This window comes from Staurois parvus, unplaced genomic scaffold (assembly GCF_062004578.1).
Source record: "Staurois parvus isolate SC_StPar_1 unplaced genomic scaffold, SC_StPar_1.0 ptg000758l, whole genome shotgun sequence".
Classification (NCBI taxonomy): domain Eukaryota; kingdom Metazoa; phylum Chordata; class Amphibia; order Anura; family Ranidae; genus Staurois; species Staurois parvus.
In genome coordinates, this window is record NW_028318554.1 from 1,368,747 (window position 1) to 1,386,404 (window position 17,658).

The window sequence follows — 17,658 nt, forward strand, 5'->3', positions numbered from 1 at the left end:
TTGCTGATTATGTCCACCACTGTCTTCCATTCAAAGACTAAGACTCCCAAACTGACCATATTTAGACTATATTGCACCCTTTTTTGTAAGCTCCACCCTTAAGGGTCGCAAACCTGTGCTGACATGCTAAAATTTGGACCGTTCAGGATGTGGTCTACACTAAGCTATAATGATTTACGCAATGAACGACTGACCAAAAAGCCTAACAGTATTGAGTACCAAAGAGTTAATCAACCAACAAGTACCCAACAGGAAACAAGAGGAACATTTAGAAATCCTTAGTACAGGAACTGAAAGGCAGACAGATGCAGCCTTAGAAAAAGTGTTTAGTTGATGGATGATGTTTGCAAATAGAGTAGTTACATCTCAAAACCAATTACAGTCATTTTCTTTATTGAAGCACAAGGTTTTTTTGGTATTGTTAATGTCACATTTAAAGGACATCTTAAATACCAATTTTTTATAGTTTTTGCAGGAAACAACTGTCTCCATGATTGAAATGGCAAAGTTCCTACCTCTGATTCTGGTTATCAGTTGCTTACCAGGTGAGTGCAGGATTCCTCTAATGATTTTAATGTTGCAAAATGTGTTTCATTATTTTGTAAATGTTAAATCTCACCACCGCTGTCCATATTAATTCAAAGTAATGTGTTGACTAAGTTAAATGTATATTTAAATATATTCCAATCTCTGAGCAAAACGTTATATGGTAACAAATGGCGATATTGAGGATATCGGTGATAGTTGGGTCGATTTAGTAATGGAACAGAAGCTATTCACCTAGCAAAGTGAATGTTAGTGAATCAAGTAAAGTTGTATTTTGAATTCCTAATCATGTGGTAGAAAAAAAACCCTTTTTCTTTTTAATGTTTCTTAACCGCGGTGGAGTATTCAAAGTGAACACAGCTTTACATTATTCATCAACATTCACTTTACAAAGTGAACATTCACTTGCACAGGTCAACGCTTTTCTCCTTTAGTAAATCTACCCCCAACACCAAGATTTAACCAGTGTAGAATTATGTGTGTAAAGTCAAAGGATACAATTGAACTACATGGGTTTTCCTTAAAAAATGATCACATAGATCGACAGACAAAAAAATATGCTTATCATAAAGAGTTCTCATATCATTGTGCTGACTGAAGAATCTCGAGCAAATAGGAATTTGTAAACTAGAGCTGAGGGTAGGAAATTGCTGCAGGTTGCTTTTAAGAATTTATGAAAGAATTAAATAATTTAATTATTATTATTATTAATAATAATAATAGTTACAATATTAGCTTCCCTATTACAAATTCTTGGTGCTACAGTTATAATTTTACATACATTTATATTTAACTGCTGCTCAGTAAGGGGTATACACTTAAATAATAAAAAATAAGAATAATGTTGCTGCTATTAAAAGGTCTTACGTTAGAATCTTAATTTATATATATATATATATATATATATATATAGGGGCGGACTGACCATTTGGAAACGCAGGCACTGCCCAAGGGCCCGGGGTCAGTAGGGGGCCCCATGAGATGCCACTGGTACCTTTTTCATAGGCTTTTTTGATTTTGGGCAAGGACACAGGGGCCCCATGATCACCTATTGCCCGGGGGCCCCATGAGTTGTCAGTCCGCCCCTGGATATATATATACTTTTTTACAATGTTTTTCGCTGTTGATGAATAGAGAGGCTATGCAAATATTGAGGTTTTATGCATATCAATAAAAAACAATGTTAAAAATAAAAACATGTAAAAACTAATTATAATACAACTGCTACACATACTACTACTGCTACTATTAAAAACATGTAGAAACAAATTATACTACTTCTACTGGTAAAAAAAATGTAAAAGCAAATGATGCTACTACTACAGCTAATAATAATAACAACATTATTATTACTATTAAAAACATTAAAAAAATGATGCTACTACTACCACTACCATTACAGCTACTAATAATAATAATAGTAATAATAATATTTTTTATTATTATTATTATACTATTAAAAAACATGTAAAAACAAATGATGCTACTGCTACCACTACTATTACTACAGCTAATAATAATAACATTAATAATGCTATTAAAAACATGTAAAAACAAATGATGCTACTACTACCACCACTACCATTACAGCTAATTCTAATAATAACATTTATTATTATTATACTATTAAAAAAACATGTAAAAACAAATTATGTTACTGCTACCACTACTATTACTACAGCTAATAATAATAATTATAATATGACTATAAATAAATATGTAAAAACAAATTATGTTACTACTACAGCTAATAATAATAACATTAATAATACTATTAAAAACATAAAAAAAATGATGCTACTACTACCACTACCAATACCATTACAGCTAATAATAATAATAATATTAATAATATGTATTATTATTATACTATTAAAAAACATGTAAAAACAAATTATGCTACTGCTACCACTACTATTACTACAGCTAATAATAATAATTATAATATCTATAAATAAATATGTAAAAACAAATTATGCTACTACTACAGCTAATAATAATAATACAATTAAAAAGCATACTACTACTACTACTACTAAAAATAATATCAATAATAAATAATGTAGAGTGTTTTGGAGAAGCCAAGAAGCATAGGGCAAAAACAATTGACCTTTCGATGTTGCAGTTGTGGTTATTGCAAATCAAATGTTTTTTTACTAGTTTCATTCTTGTGATAGAGTTCACATTCTTTTAACATAATAATGATTTAATATATCTCCACCTTGTATTTTTGGCAGGTCATAGTTTGGTAAATGTGAAACAGGCTGGAAGACTTCTTGTTCAGTCAGGAAACCCGGCGGTGCTGCAATGCGATCAGGATGCGAGTAACTACTACTACATGTACTGGTACCAAAACAAACCTGGACAGGGGATGAAGCTCATGGTTCTCTCTATAGAAGCTGGATCTGAAGACATGGAGGCGGATTTTAAGAACAGATGGAATCTTAAGAGGCCTACAGTTTTCAGCTCCTATCTTCACTTAAATGAGTCGTTGAAGGAAGACTCTGCCACCTATTTCTGTGCATCAAGTATGCACAGCTTGATAGAGTAAAGCGAGACCAGGTAATAAACAGTGTGACCGTTCCTTTTTAATAAGGCAGGGGGCGCTCCTCTTTATCTCTTCACTTTAGCAACAGAGGCAATTTTTAATTGATCCAGATAATGGAATTAACACCTTGCTGACAAATGCTTTCCAGGCAGTGTGTGAAAATGATCAAGCCAGGATTTGAGGATAGCTTAGAGTATAACTAAGAAAAAATGTTTTTTTCCTTTGTTTTATATAGAGTGGAGAGGGACTAGAACCCCTGTTCTTTTTTATTGCTGTCTGTGCTGCTATTAGGGAGATTCGCCCTCTCTATTTGTCAAGTTTAGCATTATTGAAAATTAAATTAAAAGAAAATCCCAAATTCTAGATTAACATCGGGACAGGAATAGAGTGGAGATCTTCCAATGGGGACACTAGTTCTGGTGATATCCATAGACTCTCTCACTTTTAAGGGATTTCCTCTCACTTTCTGTTTTGGCTATGGGACAGGAAGTAAAGGGAAATCTCCCAAATGGATCAAAGAGGGCAGAAAAACTTGAAAGGGCTTACTCTATTAAAGGTTTTGCCTTTAGTTCTACTTAGAATCCCAATTTTAGTTTTATTATTTGTCTATTCAAAAGTTGCTCTTCAATTGTAGGATGAATAAAGCAGTTCTTCATGGAATATTCACTTCCTTTGGGGCACTGTCCCACACAGAATCATCATTCAGTAATCCAGAGCCAGTCTTCTTCAGGGTGCGAAGGATGTCTAACGTCAGTTAACCTCTTGACGCCGGCCGAATGCAAATTTGCGGCCTCCCGGCATCTGGGCCTAGACACCGAGCGGCCGCACATTTGCGTTCTATTAAAAAAACCCATATGTGCTGAAAGCATGCGCCCTGCGCACCCCCAGAACACATGTCAGGTACTCACGGAAAGGTCCCGATCTCCTTTTTCGATCGGGACCTTTCCCGATCATGTGACCCTAAACCCCGCCCTGCCTCCTGGCTTCTGAAACCCCTAAAGGGCCGGGAAGCACAGGCACCAAGGGGTTAACTTACTCCATGTAATGCAGGGCATCAAAGACCTGCTCCTTGGAGGTTTGAAACTAACAGTACAATGATACAGAGAAGAAACTTGCATGATCAAAACAAGCCCACAGTACATAAGTGGAATGGTCATTGGGAAGAATGATCCTTACATCTGTGGTCAGTGGGAAGGACCCCCCCTTACAGATAGCTTAAAAATCTTTGGTGTCGATGGGAACTTATCTGAGAAGCAGAAATTGCTCATTGCTCAAGGAACCCCTAGCTATATCTGAAGGGACCCTACGTTTCCATGGAACTCTGGTTGAGAAAAACTGCTATGTAGACTAGAAAGGGGCAGAATCCTGTAGTCATATCCCGATTCTCTTGTCTTGATACAGTACAGTGAGTCAGTGTTGTCATTTTTTGACAAACAAATGGGGTTGAGGGAGTGCAGAATCCTTTGTTCCCTATTAAGATTTCCTATTTGGAAACAATCTGCCTAATATGATCCACACTAACTATCCAAAGCTATTTTAACCAATAAAAGTCAAACTTCCTATCAGAAACCGCACTACCTACCAAGAGCAATCAATGCATAACGAGAAACCTCTACCTAAAAAGATCCAAACTAGCTATGCAGTGTCATACTACCAGGGGCGGACTGACAACGCATGGGGCCCCCGGGCGATAGGGGATCATGGGGCCCCTGTGTCCTTGCCCAAACTCAAAAAAGCCTATGAAAAAGGTACCAGGGGCATCTCATGGGGCCCCCTACTGACCCTGGGCCCTCGGGCAGTGCCCGAGTTTCCAAATGGTCAGTCCACCCCTGTATACTACCTATCAAGAGCCACACTGTTGAGTCACACTCATGAGTCAATCTATCTAACAAGAGCTACATTACCAGCCAAGAACAACTCTACCTAACGAGAGCTACACTACCCAAGGTTGCTGTTAGAAGCCATGGGGCACCATACAGTCAACCTGACAGCCCCCCTCCCCCCAATTATGAATGAACACAGTGAGTGATCTGTACCAATCACTCATTGTGTTCATTCAATAAAGTAAGGGCTGTTAAATCTGACATATTTATCGGACCCTTCCCCCACTCTAAACTCCATCCTGAAGGACACTATTGTGTGCTTGCAGCTGCCTGTGGGAAGAAAAGAAGGGCAGCCAGCAGCACTGTGGGGATGGAGGCACACAGGTGGGCTTGAGCAGCAGGGAGAAACATATTGGGCACAGGAAGGGTGATGTGTGATGGGGGGGGGGTGCGCAATTACTGGAACTGATCCCCTGTTTGGATTTCTCTGCAGCAGCTGAAAGCCAGCATGATGGAGAGAAGAAGAAGCCAGCTTTCAGCTGCTGTAGAGACATACATACAGGGGATTAGGTTCCAGTAATTGTCACTCCACCATGCCAATCACCCTCTCTGTCCACATCCGATTCAACCTAGTGCCTGGGCCCAGTACAGGAGGACTGTTGGTACCCCCTTATCCATGTCCCTGACATTACAAACCAACAGACACACTCTTAAGTCATACTTTAAAGGTAAGCTATTAAAAAAGAGCTACACAACCTACCAAGAACAACTCCATCTAACAAGACTTACACTGCCTACCAATAAACACACCCTGAAATCATACCTAAGAGTCAACCTATCTATCAAGATCCACACTCTTGAGACATAATTGAAAGAGAAGTATGGACTCAAACCCCCCCCCCCCTAAAAAACCCCATTTAAACTCACCTGGCTGGATGCACCATCAATGCTGCATTTGTCCCTCGCTGGCTCCGCAGTGAGAACAGAATGATTAAACACTGCTGATCGCTCAATTCTCTCCTCTGCTCTGAGCAGAGAGCCATGGCTGTCATTTTCTGGCTCTCTGCTCTGTTCCTCCAGTTCTCCCTGAAGTGTTGGATGGTGGAGGGTGCGGGAGGGGCTGGCACAGGTGCTTGGTGGATCACTGAGCCAGCCAGTCCAGACTTCTAAGAGAAACTCAATCATATGGTTGGGATCTTTTCAGATCCTAGACTGAATGAGTGACGTCAGCCGACAGTGGACTTTAGCTGGCTGTCAGCTGAAAAAAGGTCACACGACAGCAGAACAAACTGCACTCCTGTGACCTACAGGAGAAGTATAGCCAAATTAGCTTTAAGAATCAATCGATCTAACAAGAGGTACACTACCTACCAAGAACAACTCAATATAACAAGAGCTACACTACTAACCAAGAGACAAACACTCGAGTCATACTTAAGATTTGATCTAAAAAGAGTTACACTCCCTACCAAGAACAACTCTATCTAACAAGAGATATAGTACCTACCAAGAGTCACACTTAGAAGAGAAATATGGAGAAAAATTATACTCATCTATGTGGATACAGCATTGATCCAAAGCTGCATCTGTCTCCTGCTGGGTCTGCTGTGAGAACTGAGCAATCAAACACCACTGATTGCTCAGTTCTCTTTTTCATTAGAGTAGAGAGCTGTGACTGTCAGTTTCTGGCTCTCTGCTCTGCTCCTCCAGCACTCACTGGAGCGCTGGACTGTTGAGGGGGATGGGAAGGGCTGGCTCAGGCTCCTGGTAGATCGCTGAGAGGCTGAGCCATGTGCCAGTCCAGACTTTTGAGTGGATCCCAACCATATGATTGGGATCTTTTCAGAGCCTGGACTGGCTGAGTGATGTCAGCTGACAGTGGACATTAGCCCGCTGTCAGCAGAAAATGGGGAACAGGAGTACAGAACAAATGGATCTACTGATCCTTTAAGAGTCAATCTATTTAAGAAGAGCTACACTACCTACCAAGAACAACTCTGTCTACCAAGAGCCACACTACTATCCAAGAACAACTCTGTCTACCAAGAGCCACACTACTATCCAAGAACAACTCTGTCTACCAAGAGCTACACTACTATCCAAGAACAACTCTGTCTATCAAGAGCCACACTACTATCCAAGAACAACTCTGTCTATCAAGAGCCACACTACTATCCAAGAACAACTCTGTCTACCAAGAGCTACACTACTATCCAAGAACAACTCTGTCTATCAAGAGCCACACTACTATCCAAGAACAACTCTGTCTATCAAGAGCCACACTACTATCCAAGAACAACTCTGTCTACCAAGAGGCACACTACTATCCAAGAACAACTCTGTCTATCAAGAGCCACACTACTATCCAAGAACAACTCTGTCTACCAAGAGCCACACTACTATCCAAGAACAACTCTGTCTATCAAGAGCTACACTACCTACCAAGAACAACTCTGTCTATCAAGAGCTACACTACCTACCAAGAACAACTCTGTCTATCAAGCGCTACACTACTAACCAAGAACAACTCTGTCTATCAAGCGCTACACTACTAACCAAGAACAACTCTGTCTTTCAAGAGCTACACTACCAACCAAGAACAACTCTGTCTATCAAGAGCTACACTACCAACCAAGAACAACTTTGTCTATCAAGAGCTACACTACCTACTAAGAACAACTCTGTCTATCAAGAGCTACACTACCTACCTAGAACAACTCTGTCTATCAAGAGCCACACTACCAACCAAGAACAACTCTGTCTATCAAGAGCTACACTACCAACCAAGAACAACTCTGTCTACCAAGAGCTACACTACCTACCAAGAACAACTCTGTCTATCAAGAGCTACACTACCAACCAAGAACAATTCTGTCTATCAAGAGCCACACTACCAACCAAGAACAACTCTGTCTATCAAGAGCCACACTACCAACCAAGAACAACTCTGTCTATCAAGAGCTACACTACCAACCAAGAACAACTCTGTCTACCAAGAGCTACACTACCTACCAAGAACAACTCTGTCTATCAAGAGCCACACTACCAACCAAGAACAACTCTGTCTATCAAGAGCTACACTACCAACCAAGAACAACTCTGTCTATCAAGAGCTACACTACCAACCAAGAACAACTCTGTCAATCAAGAGCCACACTACCAACCAAGAACAACTCTGTCTATCAAGCGCTACACTACCAACCAAGAACAACTCTGTCTATCAAGCGCTACACTACCTACCAAGAACAACTCTGTCTATCAAGCGCTACACTACCAACCAAGAACAACTCTGTCTATCAAGAGCTACACTACCTACCAAGAACAACTCTGTCTATCAAGAGCTACACTACCTACCAAAAGACACACTCTGGAGTCATACTTAAGAGTTAAGGGTTTGTTCACACTTAACTTAATTTCTATCTCTTAAAAAATGCTCCTATAGCTTTAGTATGGGCGTTAGACTGGCATTTTACAAGCGTTAAAAACACTCCCCAAATGCCCTATGCAAAGTTTTGAAGCATTTACAAGCATTAAAACATCATCACAAATGCTTATAATAAACTGTAATGTTGTTAACACACTATGTGTTTGCAGAGCGCCACCATAGACTTGAATGGGAAGCGTTGAAAGGCTTCAAACTCCTCCAGCCATGCATAGGCGTTTGAGGAGCGGTAAAAACACCCCTCAAATGCCTGCTTTCAATGCCAGTGTGAACTAGGCCTTAATTTAGCTAAAAAGAGTTACACTCCCTATCAAGAACAACAAGAGTTACACACTCTTGAATCATACTCAAGAGTCGATCTATCTAACAAGAGCTACTCTAGAAATATGGAACACACCAAGGTGGCCAGGAAAACCTAAACCTAAAGTCAGGAATTATGGGAGGGGATTCTCACTGTGAGTATCCAAGACATAAAAATGGGGCTTACTCAGCCTTCCTGGTTCTATCTAGGGGGTAAGATATCACTTTTGGGTGAACTGAGCCTTTAATGGTTGCTATTTGGGTAGAATGGTCTATGGAGATCCTATTTTTCTGCTAACATATAATATTCTATCTGATCTCTTGGCTGTCTTATAAGCCGGAAAAAATTATATAAATATGAAAATGATAAATACATATTGCAATGTGTCATACAGGGGCGGACTGACCATTTGGAAACTCGGGCACTGCCCGATGGCCCAGGGTTAGTAGGGGGCCCCATGAGATGCTCCTGGTACCTTTTTCATAGGCTTTTTTGAGTTTGGGCAAGGACACAGGGGCCCCATGATCCCCTATTGCCCGGGGGCCCCATGAGTTGTCAGTCCGCCCTTGAGCAACACCTTACAAAAACTATCTTTCTGTGCAAACTGTCTACCGAATTTGGCCAAACGTAGACAAAACGCACCCATTTTTTTAAAAATGCGCCCTCCTGAGGTTCAAAATTTGTTTGAGTATGCTAGAATTTTTAGCTGTACAATGAAAGAAAAAAAAGAAGCATCCTGGGTGCCATAGAGTTAATCCACTGATAGGTTCACAACAGGAAACAAGTGAAACATTTAGAATCCCCTAGTACAGGAACCGAAAGGCAGAAGGCTGCAGCGCAGAAAAGGCACGGCTTCATTTATGGGATTTATAAAGGGTTCTGTACAAAATATTTGCAAATGAAGTAGTTACTGAAATCATAAAATCAATAATGTCTTCAAAAAGGGTGCATGCTTATTTATTTATTTGTTTGTTTATCTATTTTTTGATTGAAACGTAAGGTTTTCTTTGCTGAAATTGTATACTTTATATATTTTAATATTCTTATATACATGTATACATTATTTTTCCAGAAAATATCAGCTTTCCTGAATGCAATGGCACAGTTTCTATCTTTGATCCTGTTTTTTAGCTTCCTACCAGGTAAGTGTATGATTCCTCTAAAACTTGCTTGGTGATGAAAAATTTGTTTTGTTTTTTTTTCCCCATAATGTAAAATTTCATTGACACTGAAAAAAACAGTGTAGAGATTACACAGCATTTTCAGACCATTGTGCTCATTGAGCAACTAAAAGTTTCTATACCAGTTTGCTGCCAGTTCCTCTACATAATATTTAAATAATAATAATAATAACAACAATAATAACATACATAATAATATGCATTAGTAATATTGATCTTTTGTGTGTTTTTTTTGGTATTACAACAAAAAATGGATAAGGAACATACCCTAATATAATAATTATAATAACAATAAATAACAGTATTGGTATCATGAGAATACTTTCTCATTATTACAGTAATAATTTAATAACAATAATAATAATAAGAAGGAGAATGATAATAATACTAATAATATACACTAGTGATATTGCTCTCATGGTTTTTTGGTATTACAGCAAAACATGGATAAGAAAAGTACTCTAAAATAATAACAACAAAAAGTAACAGTACTAGTGTCATGAACATAATTTTTCAATATTGCAGTACTAATGTAAAAATAATAATAATAATAATAATAATACTTGTAAATAGTATAATAATACTATTTATATTTGTATGACAGTGCTGTTTATTATTTATATTACATTGTATTTTAATTTATGTTATTGCAAATATTTAAGGTTCCATTACATCTGTACAGTTTATAATATATGAAATTAATATGCATTGTGGGGCATGTTAGCATGCCCTGTGTTAAGGCAGCGCATTCATTTGAATGTACTTCCTATTGCATAAAATGCATGAAAATGCAAACACCATTTTTAGCAAGTTATTATTATTATTATTATTATTATTAATAACAATAATAATAGTGAGAGTAATGACACTGTCAACATTTTTAGATGTTACATATACTGGTTTACATTCTTTGCAAATGTTTGTAATAATAATAATAATAATAATAATATTAATATTAATAATAATGTTATAATAATAATAATAATGATAATGATAATAATATTAATAATAATAATAATAATAATAATAATAATATGAATACTACTACTATTATCATTACTACTACTACTACTACTACTAATAATAATAATAATACTAATAATAACTTTAATAATAATAGTGAGAGTAATGACACTGTCAACATTTTAAGATGTTACATGTACTGGTTTACATTCTTTGCAAATGTTTGTAATAATAATAATAATAATAATAATAATATGAATACTACTACTATTATCATTACTACTACTACTACTACTACTACTACTACTACTACTACTACTAATAATAATACTAATAATAACTTTAATAATAATAGTGAGAGTAATGACACTGTCAACATTTTAAGATGTTACATGTACTGGTTTACATTCTTTGCAAATGTTTGTAATAATAATATTAATAATAATGTTATAATAATAATAATGATAATAATAATAATAATAATAATAATAATACTATTAATAATAATAATAATAATAATAATAATAATATGAATACTACTACTATTATCATTACTACTACTACTACTAATAATAATAATAATAATAATACTAATAATAACTTTAATACTAATAATAAGATGTTACATATACTGGTTTACATTCTTTGCAAATGTTTGTAATAATAATAATAATAATAATATGAATACTACTACTATTATCATTACTACTACTACTACTACTACTAATAATAATACTAATAAAAACTTTAATAATAATAGTGAGAGTAATGACACTGCCAACATTTTAAGATATACTGGTTTACATTCTTTGCAAATATTTGTAATAATAATAATAATAATAATAATAATGATGATGATGATAATAATAATATGAATACTACTACTATTATCATTACTACTACTACTACTACTACTAATAATAACAACAACAATAATAATAATAATAATAATATTATAAATAAGTGTAATATCACTGTCATAATTTTTTGATGTTACATATACTGGTAACATTTTTGCAAATGTTTGTCATTGCTGTTCAGTAAGGTGGATACCCTAAATCAGCAATGTGCATTACTATTTGGCCTCATGAACACAGTACATTAAAAAACCACTCTCCTAGAAGTCTTCCTCCTGGCATCAGCATTTTTGCAGAAAAAAACGCCTGACACTTGTAAAAGTATCCAACGCTTTTACAAGCGTTTAGGCACGTTTAATAAGCATCAAGGGCTTGGGCGTTAATTTATTTCATTGGCCAGAATAATAATTTATTATGGCCATTGAAATTAATGCTCAATCACTAAACGCACCTAGCTTTAACACGCATTTAGGCGTGTTTAGCCGAGTCAAGCATTTTTTCTGCCAAAACGCTGTTGCTCCTGGACCAATTGGCCCTAAGTTGGTAATCGCTACTGCTACTAAAAGCTTCTAAAAGTCTATCTGTGCATAGACACATAGGATAACATGGAGGGCCGTTTGGAAGCAGTAAAAAAAATGCCTGCAAAAACTCCCTGTGTGCATGAGGCTTTATTCTTCTTTCAATTATTATTATTTTATACCTTAGATTGTACGCCCCTTGAAGTTTAGGGACTGATGTGAATGTATAATATGTGTAAAGCGCTGCGTAAATTGATGGCGCTATATAAGTACCTGAAATAAATAAATAATAAATAAATAATTATTTTATCATTGTTGTTATTATTATTATTATTATATTATTATTATTGTTATTATTATTATTATTATTATTATTATATTATTATTATATTATTATTATTATATTATTATTATTATTATTATTATAATGATAACATTAACCAATAACAACAAATAATAATATGAATAATAATAAAAGTAGCAGTAATATTAGGAATATTTATACAAAGATGAATGGATCTTCGGAAAAGCTGAGAGCCATACAGCAAAAACAAATGAACTTTAAGGGTCGGTTCACACTCCATGCGTTTCAATTGCTTTTTTTCTGAATTCAAAATGTACAGAAAGTAGGTGATATGGTTGTCAATATTCACATCAGTGCTTGCAGTTCCAGTGCGTTCCGGTTGTAGAAAAAAAAGTAGAACATGTTGCATTTTTCCTGCACAGAACTGTACTGGAATGCAGAAAAACGCATAAAAAACACACCGGAATGCACCGAAACGCACAGGAATGCACCAAAAATGCGCATGCAAAAAAGCATCTGGAACGCATCTGGACTATATTTCTTTAGTGTGAACCGGCCCTAAATGTTTCTGTTATGGTCACTGCAAGTTGAAATGACATTTTTTTCTAATGACATCCTTGTCATTGTGTCTGATGTTTAATATAATAATAATAACAATAATAATAATAATAACAATTTAGTATAACTCCACCTTGCATTTCACAGGTTACAGGTTGGTGGAAGTGGAACAAGCTGAAAGACTTCTCATAGTCCACTCAGGAAATTCGGTGGTGCTGACCTGCAATCAGAATGATGATACTTACTACAACATGTACTGGTACCAACACAGACCAGGGCAGGGGCTGAAACTGATGATATTCTCTCTAAATGCTAAGGCTGAGGACATGGAGGGAGATTATAAGGACAGATGGTTTGTTAAGAGGCCTACAGTGCTCGCTTCCTCTCTTCACTTGAAAGAATCAAGAAAGGAAGATTCTGCCACGTATTTTTGTGCATCCAGTATACACAGCTTGAAATACCAGACTGGGACTGGGTAATAAACTGTGCAGCTGTTCCTGGTTAATACAGCAGGGGGCGCTGGTCTTCATCGCTTTTTATCCTTCCTGACAAATGCCTTCTTGGCAACTCATTGGAATTGGTCAGGCTTATCCAGTTGGGCAACCATGAAGCAATTGTTCAGTGCCAGGGGCAGCATCTTACCTAAATTAAATTTCAATATTTTTGTCGGTCAGTTTGGTTAATTTATTTATTGTAACTGATATTGGATTGGTTTGCACGAGTCGCTGTACTTTTCACATCATTGCTATTTATTTTGTCTAAGGCTAGGTTCACACATTCGTTCCTGAAAATGCACGAGGCACGTTTTTCAAAAACGGGGCCTGCACGGAAATGGTAAATGAAGTATGGTTCCCAGTTCAGGAAGCCCCTCTGCGGTTCCCAGTTCAGGAAGCCCCCCTGCGGTTCCCAGTTCAGGAAGCTCCTCTGCGGTTCCCAGTTCAGGAAGCTCCTCTGCGGATCCCATTTCAAGGAGCCCCTCTGTGGTTCCCATTTCAAGGAGCCCCTCTGCGGATCCCATTTCAAGGAGCCCCTCTACGGTTCCCAGTTCAGGGAGCCCCTCTGCAGTTCCCAGTTTAGGGAGCCCCTCTGCGGTTCCCATTTCAAGGAGCCCCTCTGCAGATCCCATTTCAAGGAGCCCCTCTACGGTTCCCAGTTCAGGGAGCCCCTCTGCGGTTCCCAGTTTAGGGAGCCCCTCTGCGGTTCCCAGTTCAGGAAGCCCCCCTGCGGTTCCCAGTTCAGGAAGCCCTCCTGAAGTTCCCAGTTCAGGAAGACCCCCTGCGGTTCCCAGTTCAGGAAGACCCTCTGCGGTTCCCAGTTCAGGAAGACCCTCTGCGGTTCCCAGTTCAGGAAGACCCTCTGCGGTTCCCAGTTCAGGAAGACCCTCTGCGGTTCCCAGTTCAGGAAGCCCCTCTGCAGTTCCCAGTTTGTAGGGGTACCATTAGCAATAATGGCACCTCCGTGCATCTCCTGAGTGGCAGCGCATTTTTCTGTGTGGGTGGTTGTAGCTGCAGCCACACCTAGCCTTAAAGTGTCATTAAACCACATGATTAAAAACTATCAATAAATGCCATATTATACGCCGTTCATACTTAATCATTTCCATACTTAGTCACTATGAGATTTGTTTTCTGCAAAAAAACTGGTTAATCCTGCTGTGCTCTATCTCCACTTTCTGTTCATGTCCCCAGTTCAGCTAGGGATTTTGCAGCTGTAGAGGCAACTCTGCACATGCTCAGTTTTCAGTGAGTTTCTTTGCTGAGCATTTCCTCCCTATCACATTTGAGCAGCCCAAATGACTATAGAGTCACACATGTAGGCATATACATGGTGCTAAATGACAGCCCACTCCCTCCCTCCTCCTCCATATCCACTAACCAGCTAAACACAATGGGGGCGGGGGTAAGATATTACATCTTTACTGATGGAGGCTTCAACCCCCTGCTATTCTACTATAGAAACTGGAGGGGCGTGACACAAGTTGTGATTTGCAGAAATCATGTTATTGCCAAAAAATTAAAGATTTGATTTGAAATATATATTTGTATGGCAAATAAAAACAGCTGATTGATATTAATTAGTTATTTTTCTTTCTATTCCAAAGGCATTTCTATTTTTTAACATGTGACCAGCAGCAGAGGACTGGAAGCTCTACCTGTCACTGTGTATCTGCAGACAAGATGAGAAAGAGCTGGGTCATGTGACAGATGTATATTGAATAGGAAAAAAGCTACTTTGTTTCCTTTTTATTTAAAATAATTCCAGTGCCATCATCCACATACAGAAAGAGAAAGGACAATGTCAATGAAACAGTGTGTGTTTAGTATCACTTTAACCTTCCTGGCGGTCTAACTAATCAATATTTTTGAATGTCAAAGCAGTACATTATTTTGCATGGAAATTTGTAGTTTTATATTGTAGGCCTGTAATTCTTAGGAATAACTCACTTACTGTAAATCTGTCCAAACAAGAGTCTAGTAAACATCCCCAGTATGATAAACACACACAATCATAAAATATAATATAATAAATAATTCTAAAAAATAATAATATAATAATAATAAATTTAATTCAATAATGTCAGTGTCTGATGAGGAATTTCCCCCACGAATCATTATCGCTCAATTCTGCAAGTGGTTCTGATTTACTATCGCTGTTCTCTAGCAGGTCTAAAACCGCTTTTGACCTAAAGGAACGTTTTTTGGACGCCATGGACGTTTCTCAGTTTCCAGGCAGAAAGAACAGTAAAAATGCAGGCAGGGCGCCGGACAAAGCACTCGGGACAAAATGTATGTGAAATGGTTTGATACAGGAATGTAATTCTAACAGATTACAGTGTATCGTGTGTATGTCATATTTTTACTTTTTTTAAATTTCTCGCCGGTTCCGCCCCCCGTACGTCCCGACGCTCGCAGGGAACGGAACCCAGAAGACGGATGTCGGCATCGGCCGGAGGACACAGCGGAAGGACATCGCGGGATCGCGGGACAAGGTAGGGATCAGGGGAAAGCAGGAGAAGCACTGTGGAATAATCCCAAGTGTGGCTCGGGTTTACCGCCTTTGGTACTGTAAATTAAACCCGAGCTACACTCGGGATTACCTCCAGGAAGGTTAACCTCCTCAGCGGTATGATTCTTTCCGATTTTTGGTGCTGAAAGCGGTACCATTTTTTTCATGGAAATATGTAGTTTTTTATTGTAGGCTGTAATTTTTAGGAATAACTCACTGAAATCTGTCCGAACAAGAGTCTAGTAAACATCCCGGGTATGATAAAATTTGAAACATGAAATCATAAATTATAATTTAATAAATAATCATAAAAAATAATAATATAATAATAATAAATTTAATTCAATAATATAATCAAACCAAAAACACTGAAATTTGAAATACAGAGGCAAATTCGCACATTGCTGAGCAAAGTCGCAAAATCGTTTTCAGTGTCTGATGAGGAATTTCCCCCACGAATCATTATCACTCAATTCTGCAAGTGGTTCTGATTTACTATCGCTGCTCTAAAACCGCTTTTGACCTAAAGGGACGCTTTTTGGACGTCATGGACTTTTCTAAGTTTCCAGGCAGAAAGAACATTCAAAATGCAGGCAGGGCGCCGGACAAAGCAGTAGGGACAAAATGTATGTGAAATGCATTGAAACAGCAATGACAGCAAAAATGACATTTTTAAAAAATTTCAAATTTTCCGGCGCCCGTGCGTCCCGACGTCACAGGGACCAGGACACAGAAACCGGATGCCAGTATCGGCCGGAGGAGATGGTCGGGGACACTGCAGGGGACACATCGCGGGAGCGAAGGACAAGGTAAGCTCTGCAGGGACTCCCAGAGCAGCGCCGCATGGTAAGCCCGAGTGTAGCTCGGGGTTACCGCTTTTGGTATAGAAATTTTACCCCGAGCTACACTCGGGAATACGGCCAGGGAGGTTAAGGAGATGATGAAGATTTACTAAAACTGGAGCACTCAGAATCTGGTGCAGTTGTGCATGGCAGCCAATCAGCTTCTAACTTCAGCTTACTCAATTAAGCTTTAACAGAAATAAAATGGCAGTTGATTGGTTTCTCTGCAGAGCTGCACCAGATTTTGCATGCTCCAATTTTAGTAAATACGCCCCAATGTGTTGCTGGAATGGATTGTTACAACGTTAAATAGTTAGGTTGGAAAAACAAACAAGTCCATCTAATTCAACCAATAGAAAAAATAAATTATTAGAAAACCTCCAATTGTTCAATTTTTTACCCACAGTTGATCCAGATGAAGGCAAACAACCCTATAAGAGGCAGTGAGCCAGTCAACAGAAAATAGCTTCAAACATGCTTGGGACAAGCATAGATCTATACTCAGACAAAAAAGTTAACAAGAAAACAAAAAAAAAAAAACAGACAACCCCCCCCCCCCAAAAATACCTAAAAAAAAAACGGGCAAACTCGATGGACCACTCTGTATTTTTCTGCCATCACTTTTCTTTGTTTCTATGTTTAAGCATGTTCCAATTTTCTTCAGCAGGGACATGAAAATTCCCTCTGGATTCTCCAGGAGGCAGTTGGAGATTCCCTGGATCAACTACTCCTGGTGTTTCCTTAAAATGTTACTATCCAGTAATATTTT

General features: G+C 37.9%; 1 long non-coding RNA gene across 1 annotated transcript; it reads left to right on the forward strand.

Annotated features, from left to right (window-relative positions):
• Positions 1-9,496: 9,496 nt before the first annotated feature.
• On the forward strand, positions 9,497-15,115 carry LOC149444959 (uncharacterized). Its single transcript, XR_016306503.1, has 3 exons — positions 9,497-9,605; positions 9,733-9,802; positions 13,189-15,115. It is a non-coding gene; the product is annotated as an uncharacterized LOC149444959 (long non-coding RNA).
• Positions 15,116-17,658: the final 2,543 nt, after the last annotated feature.